Genomic DNA, 16,704 nt, shown 5'->3' on the forward strand with positions numbered 1-16,704 from the left:
GTAGTTAAATTCTTAATTTTTTAGGGCTCGACATAGCATATGACAAATCTGTAATCTGTTCCTTACAATACCTGGTTTCGTCATGGTTATGAAGGTCCATTTTAAGTATAGGATTCTTGAAATATTATTAAACCAATTTCCCGTTTTCACACTGTCTGACAAGATTCAATAGCAGGTAACAGTGCACCTTGAATGATGCTTTTAATTTTTGTTGTTGTTTGATTTTCGCATAGATTTTACGATGTAGATAACAAGATACGGATGTTGGTGTATTTTCTTATGATGTAGGTATGAATTGTTCAGGGTAGTTTAACACCATATTCAAGACGCCAAAGCTAAGACTTTCATCTCTATACAAGAAGATTGATTTTTAAACCTAGACTTGGTGGCAGCAGATGTTCCTAAACTTCAATCTCCATGGTGCAAAGGTAAGATTCCTATCGATTTATTAGTATTACATCCAATTAGTTCAGTTTGTACTTCGAAGGATTGTTAAACTATTTCGGTTTGGTTTATTTAGAAAAAGTTATTTTTTTTAGGTCGAATTAGTTTACGTTGAACGTAATAACTTAATCAGTTAGGTTCATAGATAAATGATGTATTAGTATATTATATGATATAGTTAATGGCAGGACACCTATTTTCCTTTTATTTGTTTTAAAGATGACTCGAAAACAGGTGCTCTATTAAAACCACACTGTCCCATTTGGTAAGAAGGTTTGGAGTTGCACAATCAACTTTTTATTAACACGAATGATCATTCCATATAGAGTTGAGGATGAATAGTACTAATTCGAAACATTTTGTTTACAAATTAAAGTCTTGAATCAATTTCAAAGGTAGCAAAGGAGTACGGAAAGAGGATGACACCATGTTCAAGCATTGCTTGGCGAGACCATCTTTGAGTGCCTCTCTTATTACCTTCGGACTTTGTCAAGAACGATTATGACTAAAGTTGTCATCAGATAATTTTTCTTAGTTTACTATATTTTCTCTTGACGTGATTCGACACATTCAATATTCATTATTTCTTGTCCAATCTCATTAAGTTTAAATTTTTAGTAAGAAAGAGTGCTACGTTATTACTCCGAACTCGGAGTGAACATTTGTAGAAGTAAAATTAGCATTAACTACAAGATTTGATGGCTACAGTTATGACCGTTCATAGACTCTTGATGTTCTTCTTTTGGACTGATAAAAAGCCATTGTTGATTATGGGATTTTATGGTCTCATTAATTTATTTAAATTTCAAATTGTCTTTGCATTTTTTAAATATTTCAAGATAGTACAGAGATTGAAGAAAAACAAGTTTCTAAGATCTGAGGAAGCGCTAAAATTCTCAAAGTATTCGATTTCTATGTCTGATCTGAAAGTGATGTTTTTGTTTCTGCATTAATATCTAGGCCGTTGTACCATAAATTTTTTTTTGCATCTGACAAGACAGAGATATCTATTTCACACATTCTATCTTTTCCAGCTCTTGCATCAAATTTTCATATTTCCTTATATCACCATCAAAGATCACTTTGCATATTTGTGTTTCTGCTAAGAATGTCTATGTATGAATCTACTGTTCTTGAAATTGTTTCTCTTTAAGAGCTTAAAAATTGATTTTGATTTTTGAATGTTTTGTGTTTATTCTTGTAAATGGACAAAAATAGACACATGGTATTAGATCTAGGTTTCTTGGCGGCTCATCAAGGTCTAGATATTAGAGATCATTTGGTTACGGGTTTAAAGAGAAGAAAACATAAATGATCAAATATCACATCTAATGTTCTAATTTGTGTAAAGGGCATTCCCCTGCCTGCACAGACATGATTATTCATCTTTTTGAATCTGGGTCGTTGAATCTGGGTCGTTCAAACAGAACTCAAATTTGATATGATTATTCATGTTTTATTGAGGACCCTTCAATTCAATCAACGACTCATTAACTTCCAAAACCCTTCATCTCACAAACTTGATGTATCTTCAACCTTCCAGATCAGTTCCTCTCCCTCAGCCGATTCCATTTCTTCGATTTCCTCTCTCACAAACCCCTTTACACGATTTTAACTCTACCACCTTCAACTTCATAAGTTTCTGAATCCTCACCTCTCCACCTCTCTCTCCGAATTCGATTCAGCTCTTCCTTCACCAGGTCTTATCATCACACAAAGGCAGAAACAACCTTTCCACGGTTTGCTTTCAATGGGCTCCTATATAATGTTGAATTTATAATAATATCTTTATCTCATAGGATCTACTTACTTTTTATTATGCTTTTAGGGTTCTTTGTCCTCTAATCTGTGTATTCATGGGACATTAGGCCTCGCTGATTGATGTTGATTTTTCAAAATGGTAATGGGGAAGAAGAAGCGGTACAGGTTGCAGCGTTTCTCTGTTACATCTTCAGATACGATCTTCCAGGTAAGAATTTTTCATTAGGGTTTAATTGTTGTTCATATTCATCATATTTCACTGATGAATTCTATGTTTCTAGGACGTGAAGAACGAATATGAATTCTACTGTAGGCAAACATTTACTTTGTTTTAGGGTTGATTTCTTAGGGTTTTATCCTATAATTATTTCTTCTTAGGTTTTTGAATGTTGATCTTTAACAAATGCAGGTCTGATTCCCATAATTTACAACCAATTACCTTCAAAACTTCCCAATGTCCCATCGCCTTCTATTATCACTCAGACGTAAATCTTCACCCTCTCTTAACGTTATAACAACACTGTTGAAGAAGAACTCGAGATACATCGTTACAGCTAATGAAAGCATTAAACCCTAAAAAACTAGCAGTTGCTCAATAAGATGCTTTTCTGTATAGTCCATATCTTACTATTTCACCTGAGTTAAGTTGATTTTAGACCTCTGAGATATAAAAAAAGGTGATGAGAATAAGTAGTCAAGGTTCTGCGACATTTCACGATAAAAATTGATTTGAACTTCTCTTACTAATGTTACTTCATCTTTGCTCTTTCATTTTCCCTAGATTTCACGTCCCCGCTGTTCCTCAGATATACGTTTCTGCACCGTTGTACTACTTTTTACTTACCGCTAACATGTACTTTAATTTCTGTCGTTTATCTTTAACCTTCTCATTAAAAAAGTTTCACAAGCTGACAACCGAAATCTAATATATATCTTTGAGATTGATTTCTTTTTCTTTTTTTTTGTATCAAAATTATTAGATATAGGTTCATTGTTTTATGATCTTGAAGGACAATCCGATATTCTGATGGTCCTGGGGAGTGGATCTCATACATTGTAAAGGGATAAAAATCATATTACTCGTTATTAAGTGAATTTTCTTTTCTCCAATATGCAGGGTTTTCGTTTCGGGTTTGCTTTAAAATTTTGAACTACTTTTAGCTTCCCCGGCCTTTCTTTACCTAGGTAAGTAAATTGCCCTTTCTGATGTTGTTGTTTGTATGGTTTTGGATTTTTAGTTGTTCAACTAACCATTATTGCAATACTCTTTGTTTATTTTGTATTTGTTTATTTGTCGCATCCTAGCTTACATCTCTGCCATTTTTACCCCCATCTCTTCCCACTACCACAAGAAACGCAATGGCTGAAATTTTAGTAAAGCCCAAATCATCTGATCCGAAGATCAACCCTCTTTTTCAGGTACCATTTCTTGTTTGGAATTCCCGTTATCGATGTTTATTTGCTTTGCTTTGTAATATCAAATTGCATTTCGTTCTTAATAGAGGGTTTTGACTTTTGAGATAGAGCACGAGATTAACTATTCATTTCCTACTCTCTCTCGTTAGACTTCCCTTTCTTTTGTATGTTACAGTGAAGAATAATTTTTTTCATTGGAATTGTATGATCTGGTGAGATTAACTTTGCCCATCTTGAAAGTTTCTCTTTTTGTCAGGAAAGTTTCTCTTAGTCATCAATAAACTTCAGAGGTCATGTTATAATGTAACATTGGAGCTTATTATTTTTATTCATTGTCTAATTTGAAGTTCTTCACCTCTTTGACCGCAGATACACATTATCTTTCGTATATAGCTCGATTCAAGTATCCGTATAGCTGAGCAATTTGACTCTTTTTTAAGTAACACACAACTATCAACCTTAATTCTTAGTTCCCAATGTAAATCACTTAATGTCGTGTTATTTTCCATCAAAATAAATTTTCATTGACATTGACTAACATTTTTGTTAGCTAAAATAAATCATCCACAACTCACCTCATTCAGTGGAGTTCTCTTAGCAAGGAATTGTTCTAAGATGTATAGTACAGTGAAGTTTTTCCAATTTAATATGTAATAAACATATATTGCTTCTTCGTGTAGAAATCATTTGATTTATTTGTAAGTAATTTATCTAATTTGTTTTTTTTTTGTTGAAAAATTTTATCTAATTTGTTAACTCACTCATATTTTAATCTATATGATTACTTCAATTTTCTTTCTAAGTTCTTCACTTTTATTTTTTGTTTCAACAAAAAAACAAGTTCTTCACTTTTTACTAGCTCAACTAAGCCATAGTTCACATTTGTGAAAGAAGTATTTTTGTTTTAAACTAAAACTATAGAAAGTTTTATATATTGATTGTGCTAATCACAATCTACGCATAATCCTTTTGAATTTTATGCAAAAGCCATTAATATGTAATATTTAGTCGGAGTACAAATTTTTTATCTCATTCATCACCTAAGCAACTTTCTTTTGACAAGATATATCATAAAAGATGATATTTTTGTTAGAGTAAAACACTAATTGTTTTCAACTCATATATGATATAATCCGTTGTATCTATAGTTACGCACGAGGCATTAAACAAGTAAAAATTGTAAATAATTGCACTAACCTCAATTTCATTATCACTATTACCATTTCATAAAGGGCATTGCCCCCGCACGAAGTGCGGGTTATGCCTAGTTAATCTATATAACAAAACAGAGTGGGTTTTGATGATTAGGACAAAATAAATGCACCATTGTGCTTACTTGGACAATCACGCGGACGTTTGAGTAGGACACCTTATTGAATAGAATTGTTTCTCATCTAATCTGGTCTGTTCAATCTGACACCAATTCTTTTAATTGAGCCCGTCAATCGAATCATCTGTCCATTGTTCCCAAAACCCTTCCCCTCCCAGTTTCGGTCCATATTCCTCATTCCCCTTTATCTTCTTCTCTCCCACTTCTCGATTCCTCATTCCCCTTCATTTTCTCTCCCACTTCTCGATTCATTTCCATGCTCAGCGTTTCTTTCCCAGCAAGCTATCTTCACTACTCTCATAAAATGAAGTCAAGTAAGTTTTCCTCTACAACTTTTGTCCATTTTATACTATGTGGTTAAATGTTATATACAAATTTTTCAATTGATCGTGATTTTGGTTTGCGGAGAATTGATTCATGTCAGGTCAGTTTTCCTCTTCTTGCATAAATCTCATTTGTAGTTTGTATCTTCTCCATTTTCTATCCTTGTTTATATTCATATTCAACATTAATCTCTACTCGCGAACAACCCTTGGTTGGAGTGGTAAGAGGTATAATCTTCCATCTAGAGGTCAAGGGTTCGAGGCACACGCTGAAAAATTCAAAAAAAAAACATTAATCTTTACTCATCTTGTGGTGAAACAGGTAAATTTCAAGTGTTAGTTGAAATGCCAGAAAGAGATTCTGAAGGTAATATATAACTGTTCTCAAGCTTTGTGGTGTTTTTATTGGACTCCTGGTAATCTCAGCACAACAGATATTATTGTGTACTTTGATCTTCATGGTTGTTCATCTTAGTCTGCGTATATTTGCTCAAGTTTTATGAGTTTCATTTATAAGGTGGCTAAATAGGACTCGCAATGGCAACTATCGGTCTAAGAACTTAATTTAATTAGCATCTTGGGGTAATCAATCTTCTATATTTTAATCTTCATAATGCTAAGAATTGGTGGAGAAAGGTATTGTTATTACTTTTGTATTGATTTCAGATTTTCGGTCCATAATGTGCAGTAGTATATGAACCACTTGGGGTAAGTATCTATACTGAATGTCTATCTGAAGTATTTAAATGGAATGTCTATCTAAAGTACTTGGTGTCTGAATTTTAAGGATACGTTAAATTTTGGTATATGTATATGTTGTTTAATTTCTACCAGTTATGATAAAGAACTAAAAAGGATATCAAATTATTTCATTTATTTGATGGGTATAAATGAAATCTAAACAAATTACTAACATGAATACTAAGTTCTTGTGAACATGTCTTAATGGAAATAACACTAATATGCTTATTGGTATTATGAATGCAGTGTTGTTTTGACCCATATAACCACTTCTTCACAGATTCAGGTGTAATCATAGTGAGGTAATTAAAGGTTATGTTTCTGCTTAAAGTTATACTAAATTTCTCTTAGTGAAGAGGTATTATTCGCTTCATTTCGATAATAAGGTCTTATATCTCATATCAAAACTTCAATTGAACTTTATTTTTTTGTTCTTGCATTTATAGATTAGCTCTACTCATAAATGGAGTTGCCAGACTCATTGCATTATAGATCAGCTTTTATTACTTGGTCAATTTTGATTATCTTCAACATTGTTGGTATGAATTATATTAACAATCATATATGGTTGTGGTGGTACTGATCAAGCATATTATCTTAATATAACTTCTTGCCAATGTGCATATATTTCGATGAAAGAATATAGCAATTAGAAGTTAGTTCGATAAGTTTAGTGACATCTTTTTGGTCCAAATTCGTAAGTAGAAGAGGTATTAAATAGTTCACAGACCCATTGCCTTTGTCGACTATAAGACACCTAACCTAGACTCCAAATATCCAAATTATACAAGTTTGACTAATTAATGTATGAATATTTATGCATTTAAACATGGCTTGAAGTATATACCGAAATAATATAAATTTATTTATTAAATAAAGGTCCAAATTATAGCTTGACCCGCAATTTTTAGTTAGACCAGTTCTTAGTTGATATTTGACATCATCTCAGTAATATTGGTACATCTTTTCGGTGAATATTTGCAAAAAATTCATCTTACCCTTTACTATTGAAGTATTGTACTACGTCTGGAAACGTTTCTGGAGCAACTTATGAAATTTTAATCAACTTAGTTCTTTAATTACATACTTGAATATATTGGGCTTGATTTGCTAATTTTCACGAAATTCATTTGATCCACATCATATAATATGCATTTGTTAATGAATAGGGTTCACGTTTGCAACTCATGAGAAACTAATTTATTTTTCCCAGTGACTTGCTATTGATTTCCATACGACTCCATGTTACCTAGGTATCGAGTCAAATAATTATTTTCATGATCAAGTTTGTGATTAGATAATTAGGACTCATAATAAGCAATGGACATATATGAATTTGCTACTAATTATACGAAATTAGATTATGGGCGAGTTTATGTCTTAGTTTTATGTATGTCGTTATTATGTCAATCAAATTTGTCTAAATTATATGGTTTGATGTATTTTGCAGTGTGTACTCTATGCATCAGCTAAATGCTTCTCCTATACGACTTCTTCAAGCTCAGGATGACTTGGTTAATTTCATGAAGGATGCAGTTGCAAAGCAATTGCTACTTGTGAGCAGTGAACACCATACCCACAAGAATCTCATGAAAGATCTAATTGTTCAGGTCATTGAAGCTGTATTAGTTTAATTATTATTTTTTTGTTGAAAGTTGTATTAGTTAAATTAATAGTTGCTTTTTATTCTTTAAGGTTTCCCACTTAAAGATTAAAGAACTTGTTAAAGGAGTAGAAGATGTAAGAAAAGTATGATGATAGAAATTGATTTCTTATCAAGCAGATTAATGAAATTAAAGATCCGCCTGAAACGAAAACAAAGAAAAAGAAAAGGACTTGTGAAATATGAAATTGGTTGATTATGTTCAGATATTTCTTCGACTTATAGAGCATGTTGTCCTGTTATACGTTTAGCGAAGCATGAATATGCAACCATATCAAAAGTTACAATACATTTTGCAATAAAATAATCTACATAAATGGGATCAGTAGTTTTTGTAGACTTTATAAATCTCTATATTTATATCTCTTATTTAACTTTTTCAGCTTTATAGTTGTTAGTTAATTGTACAATTTTTCTCTACTCTTTTCAACCAATTAAAATTTCTAGTTGTAAGAATTTCTTTATATTTGTAACAAAAAAGAAAAGATAGTCTTTGCCAGAGGCACGGGTTATGCCTAGTCTATATAATAAAACAGAATGTTTTGTGCTGACTGGGACAAATCAAAAGATAAATCTAGCCGTTTGTTCAGTTCAACAATAAATCTTGACAGTTAGATCTCTTACCTCCCTAACAAAAACATAATTTATTCACCCACCCATTATCACGGTTATCCGTTTTATATATCTCTAAATCATGACCATCTGATTCACTATCTTCAAATCTCTACCCTAACCTATCTTACCCTCACAAACCACTCATACAACCTACTTTAAATGTCCTCTACTAAATGGTCATTATATATAATAAATGTCATTTAAATTTTTATACAACTTCTACTCTCTCTAAAAAACTGAAAAGTTCAAAAAAGTTCTATGATTTTTAAAGTTAATGATGATTTAGTATACCCTTTATACTCAGAAATACCAAAAGGTTCCATGATTTTTCATATTATAAAACATGATTTTGGATTATGAGAAATTGGGTCAAACATATGGATAATGGTGATGCCCAGCCTTTAGATGTTTAGAGTTAATGGTGATTTAGTATACCCTATACACTCAGAAATACCAAAAGGTTCCATGATTTTCATATTAAAAAACATGATTTTTCAGATGATATAAAACAACTAGCCATCAATTATTTTATCTCCTAATCATAGCCATTAGATTGTTATTATTATCACTATATTATATTTATATATATATATATATATATATGTCATTAAAATAGAAATAAAACCTCTCACATCTATTCCTCTTTTTCTCTCAAATTTTTAATTCTGTTTTTATTTCTGTTTTTATTTCTCATTACTAAATTGTAACTGTCCCTCTTCTTCCTCTTCATCATTAATATAATTTATTATAATAAATATAGGCCATTAAAAATGATGTAAAACCTCTTATATATATTCCTTATTTTCTCTCCAACTTTTAATTTATGCTTTTATTCTCCATCATTACTAAATTGTAACTCTCTTCTTCTACTTCCTCTTCACCATTATAAATTACAATGAGCTAACAAATCATCTCAATTTCTTCCAGTGATATATGTCTCTTCAAGGTATTTAGTTGTCTCTCAGATATTGCGATATCATAAAACACAATGTTTTGTGCTGACTGAGACAAACCAAAAGATAAATTTAGCCATTTGTTCAGTTTGACAATAAATCTTGACGGTTAGATCTCTTACCTCCCTAACAAAAACATAATTTGTTCACCCACCCATTATCACGGTTATCCGTTTTATATATCTCTAAATCATGACCATCTGATTCAGTATCTTCAAATCTCAATCCTAACCTATCTTACCCTCACAAACCACTCATACAACCTCCTTTAAATTTCCTCTACTAAATGATCATTATATATAATAAATGTCATTTAAATTTTTATATAACTTCTACTCTCTCTAAAAAAACTGAAAAGTTCAAAAAAGTTCTATGATTTTTAGAGTTAATGATGATTTAGTATACCCTTTATACTCAGAAATACCAAAAGGTTCCATGATTTTTCATATTATAAAACATGATTTTTGGATTATGAGAAATTGGGTCAAACATATGGATAATGGTGACGCCCAGCCTTTAGATGTTTAGAGTTAATGGTGATTTAGTATACCCGTACACTCAGAAATACCAAAAGGTTCCATGATTTTCATATTATAAAACATGATTTTTCAGATGATATAAAACAACTAGCCATCAATTATTTTATCTTCTAATCATAGCAATTAGATTGTTATTATTTTCACTACATTATATTTATATATAATAGACATATTGTAACTGTCCCTCTTCATCATTAATATAATTTATTATAATAAATATAGGCCATTAAAAATGAAGTAAAACCTCTCATATATACTCCTTATTTTCTCTCTAACTTTTAATTTATGCTTTTATTCTCCATCATTACTAAATTGTAACTCCCCTCTTTTACTTCCTCTTCAACATTATAAATTACAACGAGCTAACAAATTATCTCAATTTCTTCCAGTGATATCTGTCTCTGCAAGTTATTTATTTCTCTCTCAGATATTGCGATATAGAAATACAAATTTACCTATTTTTCTGACATTATTCTCTCTTGCAGGTACACATTTATTTCTCTCATATTATAACCTAGCAAATACCAATTGTTTTGTCCTTTTCTGATTGTTATTTGTTGTATAAAGGGATTAGTGGACGATGCACTTTCAAAGCGACGTATATGTAGTTAATATTATATTTTTTTAGTTTTTTTGTGCGGAGATTTTGTGTTTGTTATGGATTTTAATAGTTGTGGTGATTTTTGTATAGATTTAAGGCATTTGGTGAAGTTGATGGAATTGTAGTAGCTTGGAATCAATAATAGGAAAGGTTGTACTTTGAAGTGTTTTCTTGACATGTCAATGTGAAATATAGAAATAGTTTATGTAGAAAATTATGAATTTCTTTATTCTCTAAATAATATCTATTATTAGGTTTGCAATATCCAAACTGATTTTTGTTTTCAAATTCTACAGGTAACACATACAATCTGTGTTTGTTCTTTTTGTATTTTTATTTCTGGAGATGTACTTATTAAGAAATTCAAACTATTAACTGGGTGAAAAATATGTTCATTTTAATCGTGTTATGGGCTTCTCTCTGCAACGGAGGTGTTCGATAAATTGGGTTATTCGTTTTAAGAAAATAATGAAATGTTTATTTTTTTTTTTTGTAGACTTTTTAGCAGCTCCAGATTGCAAGATTTTCAAGATTTTCAATCTTGATAATGTATATTACATACTTTTCCAAGTTTTTCGGTTAATAACTTTTCAACTTCCTCAATTTTCTCTTTTTTTTTTTTTGAGAAATGAACGTTAGATTTCGTATGGTCGAAAAGGGCTAAATAGTTTATGTAAAAAAGTGTAGATCAATTTCTAAACTTACTTCTTATCATCAATCTAATTTTCATTTGTGGTTAGTATCATCTAACTATTAATTTTATAAATTATTCATAAGTTTTTGTTATTTTAGTTTAGAGAAGATAGATTTGCAGAGAGTAGTGGAGTTTCCTCTTCGAAGTATTTGGATTTGTAATATTTCTTATCAAGATCTCTCCCTCTCCCTATATACATAAATCTTATTTAGATATGTCAACACAAATATTTAATTTCATAGTTTTTAACGCAAAGGGAAAAGTTAAGGTCCTTTTGCTTTCTTTCTTTTTTCTAACATTTGTTAATATTAGTATTCGCTTTAATTTGTTCATTATACAAATTAGTATTATTTTTTATTTATTTTTAATTTGGTAATTTTATCCATTGAACTTCATTTATTCCGAACTAACAACTCAAAATTTTATTTAGCTTAAAAATCCGGCTATTAGTTGTTTATAAAGATCTCGTATACTACCAATATTGAAAAATATTCTACAAGTCTGTAACAACTAATGTGAAATCTTTTTTTTCATATGAAATTTGAAGCAAGTGACTGAACTTATATAACCTTCAACATAGTTCAATTTAGGATTTTGGTTTGCTAAACAAATAGCTATGACATGTTTTAATGTTGCACTTTATCAGGAGAAATTGAATGAAGTGTGGAGACATATATAAATAAATAAGACATACCTATTAATATTTGTGTATGTCTCTATAAATCGCCTATGAAGTATTTTTTTATTGATGAAACTAGACAAGGAACGATGCACAAATCAAGAACTACACGAAATAATTATGAGTTTAGGACTTGAAAATAGCATACAATCTTCAAACCAAGTTAGAGGATATAGTAAATTAATCAGAAACATGACCAACCCATCATGAACAAATGGAACATAAGAATACCAACATAGTGGACTGGACCTTTGTAGTTTCTATTACATAATGCGTCTGATAGTTTCGCCATGCCGGAGGCACGGGCTATACCTAGTTATATACATAGATGGTATTATTATATGTGTTATTTTATGCACATGTACATCACTTCTGTTTGGGTAGTAGAGTTGTTGTAGTGGTTTATTCTTGAACCTAAGGTCAAGGGTCTGACTCCCACGACTAGCATTATATTTTTGATCATTTTCTCTTACTAAAAGCAACCTAATTAATACGAAATTTAAGAGACAAAGTCATAACATTTAAACTTAATCAAAAGAAAAAAAAATCAATTTAAACACATATTCTTATAATTTAGTTTTTTCTCTAGTCTAATTCCTCTTCAAACTCTAATGTAACATGTCAACTTTTATATTGTTTTCGACTTAAAGTGTAGGGGTCCCGTCGATACGTTCGTCTAGGACTCCCCAAAAGTCAGGGCTGGCACTACTCTCTATTATGTATACTTGCTCACAGTTTTCTTGTCTAAGTTGTTCATTTTGAACTCAACACCTTCGGCTTTGTATAAATAAATTGCACTTAATTTGAGAAATAGATGGGGATAAGTTTAAGGTTATGCAAGGCGACATTACTTTTGGTAAATTTGCGAAAGAGGTATGGACTAACGTTGACAAGTTAAATACTAACTGAACGTTAGTATTTAGTGAACTTACTCGCAGTTATAAGTTGGAGTTAACTGGCTGTTAATATTTATGACTCTAATCCTAATTAAGAAAAAGTCATGTCGATCTCTTTCACAAAATAAAGAACTTCACCATATCTCTTTCACAAAATAAAATATTTTGTTTTATCAGTACACCTATTAACTTCTTTTTTGGGGTATATGAATACTAGAATGATGGGAAGACTTTACATTTTAGCAAAATAAAAAGAATGGATGGAAGAGTTTTACATTAAGTAAGATCCTCGTACCTCAAGGGATTGAAGAATTCTTCTTAGAAACTACGTGCTTGGGGTCACGTGACATGAACAACATTTTAGAAAAATAGAGGCACATTGAGTAAGAGAGGTATTTCTAGAAACTAGAATCTTAGGAGCCATGTCAGACGCGAGAGGTATTACTTGAAAACTATGGTTTTCAAAACTAGGGGCTCATCGCCGTAGTTTGGAAAGATAACTGTAGGCTTTAGGTCTATATAAAAAGCTACACCATAAACACTTTCTGCCATCATAAAAAATATCTATCTGAAATGATACATATACCATGGTATGAGAGACACAAAGAGAAGGCCAAGGGGTTACCATATGATGGTAAGTTTCTTTGATTTTGATTTTGATTTTTCTTCAATGTATTTTCTTTTGATTGAATTTTATTCTAATTTATGTTTTGATGTAAGTTTCTTCTAAAATTTCTTTCACATTTTTTTTATAGAATGCAAATGCCATGCCAACAATGATGTTGGTCAAGTGAAACAATCTAGGAATGTGTGGAATGGGAAACTGATTGATTGGCTCGAAATACCCTTTCATTACACTATAAAGTTGGTAGCTCATCTCTCACTATATTTTAAAGTATCTATTTTGTGGTTTTATCTTTTTAGAAGAGAGTTATTTTGCACAATTAATTTTCTTAATTGTCAAGATGAAAGAGGTGTTTGTATTTGATATTTGAATTTATTAGGGTTGCACATCAGACGTTTTTTTATCTAACTCATGATTTAGTGATACTAATTTTGTTATATTCGAGTGGGACATAAAATAAGTCATTTGTACAAAGAACTCATTGATCTGAAACGACTACTCCGACCCTTGACATCACATATAAGCCTAGATGACTTAAATTCAGATAAATTCGACTCAGATGAGTCAGGTTCAGACAATATAACTACTGCATAACGTTATTTGCAACTTGACTGGGCTTTCTTTTGACTCAACAAATAAGTTATTTTTTTGTTTGTCCAAGTAGTTAGTCATCATTTTTCCGTTTTATCCCATATTTTTCATGAAGGCCCGAAAAGACTCTTTTTTGCTTTTTTCGTCCAAACCCTCCTGGGGTTAGTTTTTCTAGTGCATTTTATTTCTTAATTCTTTTTTACATTTCTCTTTCTATTGTTTTTCTTTCCCATTTTCTTTATGGTAATTTAAATTCTAAAAAGTTAATAAATAATTAAAAAAATATCATCTATACAAAATTATTTTTATCCTCTTCACTCCTTCCTCTCTCATCTTCATCTCCTTTGTATGTCTGTCTTCATCATAAAATAAAAACAAACTATTGCAGAATTTGGAATGAAAAAATTTTTAAAACAAAAATCTGGAAATTTGTCGAAAGATATGGCTCATGTGAAAAATCGGGTGTTATTTTAGGGGCCAACATAAAAATAACCCAAAAGAAAAACAAGAACTTCATTTCTACCTAATTTTCACTATTTAATGAAATAAATCTATTTTAGATAACAAATTTCTAAAAAAAAAAATGGAGGTGAACTTCACCCGAGTCAATGAGATGGCCACCCGCCTACAACCATTGGGCCTGGTGCATATAGAACCACCAATTTTACTTTCCCCTGATATATCTTTCTCTCATATGTTCATAATCGTTTCTCTTACAGAAATTGATTCTTTGGATAAAAGAAAGGACAGAAATGGGTAGGCTTTACTTGGTAGAATTGTCCGGGAGGGAACATCTATCAGGTACAAGGATTGCAAGACTCCTCTTGTTGTTCCTCAAGTATTGTTTCAAGGCTGTTTCACTGCAAGAATGGAAAAGCTTACCTGATCGATAAAGTTGTGAATGTCTCATATGATGAGGAGGAAGAGCGGATGATGTTGACCGGGAAGCACACGGTTCGTGATATCTTGTAGTGTTCGCTACCGATATATATTGGGATCGAGATGTGAAAAGGCACAGATAAAGAGCCAGTAGTACAAAGAAGGAAGTTCATCCTCTAGAGGTCTATGGTGATAGGTACAGGTGGGAACTATTTCCGGTGCAAGCAGGATGCCCAAAATGATGCAGAATGAATGATTAACGTTCTGCTCGGAGCCGTGGAGTGAAGTACTCTTAAGATGTGTGGTATGGGAAAAACAATGAATTGCCTTTATACATTGTGGATACAGTAATTTTTTTTTCAGTTTTCAAGTGCCAATTTAGTACGCTTAATTTCTTTTTGTGAATTTAATGATGGCGGTGGTGTCTAGTTTGATATCTCAATTGAATTTAGTCGAATTTCAGATGGTTTAGTCTTTACTTGATTTGTACTTTTGACTCATTTTAAATTGATTTTTATTCTACTTTGAGTCAAACATAAGATAAGTATGGATCAAAAATTCATTATCTGAAACAACCTATATTGCTACCTTAACTTAAATAAGCATGTCCTAAACAAACCAAATTTAGATAGGGAGATGCTAGAGTGCCCAGTTTTTTGGGCATTTTAATGCCCAGCTGATGTGGAATCACTAAAAGACAAGGTTTTTTCAAAGTTTGACTACGGTGGGGACCGCTTTTGTTTCTAAATGAGGAAATATGTCACTCTCTAAGTATCAATTTCTAAGTCACTCTATCATTTCCCATTTAGATATGTCACCTGGAAATTAAATTATATATGTGACTCAACTCCGGTGACGTTCTTTTAAAAAAAAATTTGGTGACGTTGTTAGAACTTCATATTTTAACATGATATGAGATTAGAACTTTACAACAAACTTAAATAATATGGGTTATTTCCTAAATAGCTCCTAACTTTATGACCATCTTCCTGCCTAACTCCCTACTTTATCTAAAATACTTAGATGGTCCCCTTTTTCAGTTGACTCTTTTAACTAGTCATCACCTCTCTCTCCTCCATCTCATCACCTCTCTCTTCCACCTCATCTTCTCGCCGGAAAATTGGTCGGTCGGCGACCTTCGCCGTTGAAGACGATGAGGTGGCAGAGAGAGGTGATAAGATGGAGGATAGAGAGATGATGACTAGTTATCGGATTTATAACGGTAACTGGAAAAAGAGACCGTCTGCGTATTTTTGATAAAATAGAGGGCGAGGTAGGAAGCTGGTCATAAATTTGGGGGCTATTTGAGAAATAACCCAAATAAAAACACACAAGGGTTATTACTGGTTTGCCTCCTAATTTAAGACCAATTTTTCCTTTAGTACCCTATCTTTCACGGAATGTCCAGATCAACCCGTATAAATTATGTTACTATTAGTTTTTCTCTTTCAATTTACCTTGTCATTAATTATTTGTTCTATCTTTATCCCTCCAGCTCTTGAACTTATTAATCTTCTTCATGAACAATTTTTTCCTTATTCTTTTTCTCATTACTTCTTTCTCATCTTCTCACTCATCTTCAAGGTTTCTCTTGCATGCGTCCATGTTCTCTCTCATCTTCTGAAGTAAGAAGTAGAAAATGTTGGAAATCGTCATCTCCACCTACTTTTGGCCCAAATAACCAATCCCACCTTTCATTAGAGGGAGATGCATAAGTACATATATATATATACTGTATACATGTGGGAAACTTTCTTAAATGTAGTTCATGTTGACACCTCCCTTGCATCTCGGGATGTACAGAAGATGTACGGATTTATAAACACTCCTCATTATAATGTAGCCAGACCATCTTTTATATCTCAAATGATTGTAAATGAGTGTGCTCAAATCTAAAACAATGTTACTTTCAGTGTACAAAATTTAAAGAATCTATTGGCAAGTTGCTATCTAT

The 16,704-nt window shown here is 31.6% G+C and overlaps 2 long non-coding RNA genes across 2 annotated transcripts; both read left to right on the plus strand.

Annotated features, from left to right (window-relative positions):
- Positions 1–2,355: 2,355 nt before the first annotated feature.
- LOC147549207 (uncharacterized) lies at positions 2,356–3,567 on the plus strand. Its single transcript, XR_015237191.1, has 3 exons — positions 2,356–2,413; positions 3,323–3,390; positions 3,511–3,567. It is a non-coding gene; the product is annotated as an uncharacterized LOC147549207 (long non-coding RNA).
- A 1,460-nt stretch (positions 3,568–5,027) lies between these two features.
- LOC147549208 (uncharacterized) lies at positions 5,028–7,808 on the plus strand. Its single transcript, XR_015238605.1, has 4 exons — positions 5,028–5,265; positions 5,597–5,641; positions 5,792–6,317; positions 7,466–7,808. It is a non-coding gene; the product is annotated as an uncharacterized LOC147549208 (long non-coding RNA).
- The last annotated feature ends 8,896 nt before the right edge of the window (positions 7,809–16,704 follow it).

This window comes from Eschscholzia californica, unplaced genomic scaffold, assembly GCF_041429995.1.
Source record: "Eschscholzia californica isolate CP2 unplaced genomic scaffold, dmEscCali1.0.p SCAF_3, whole genome shotgun sequence".
In the NCBI taxonomy this organism is placed as follows: Eukaryota; Viridiplantae; Streptophyta; class Magnoliopsida; order Ranunculales; family Papaveraceae; genus Eschscholzia; species Eschscholzia californica.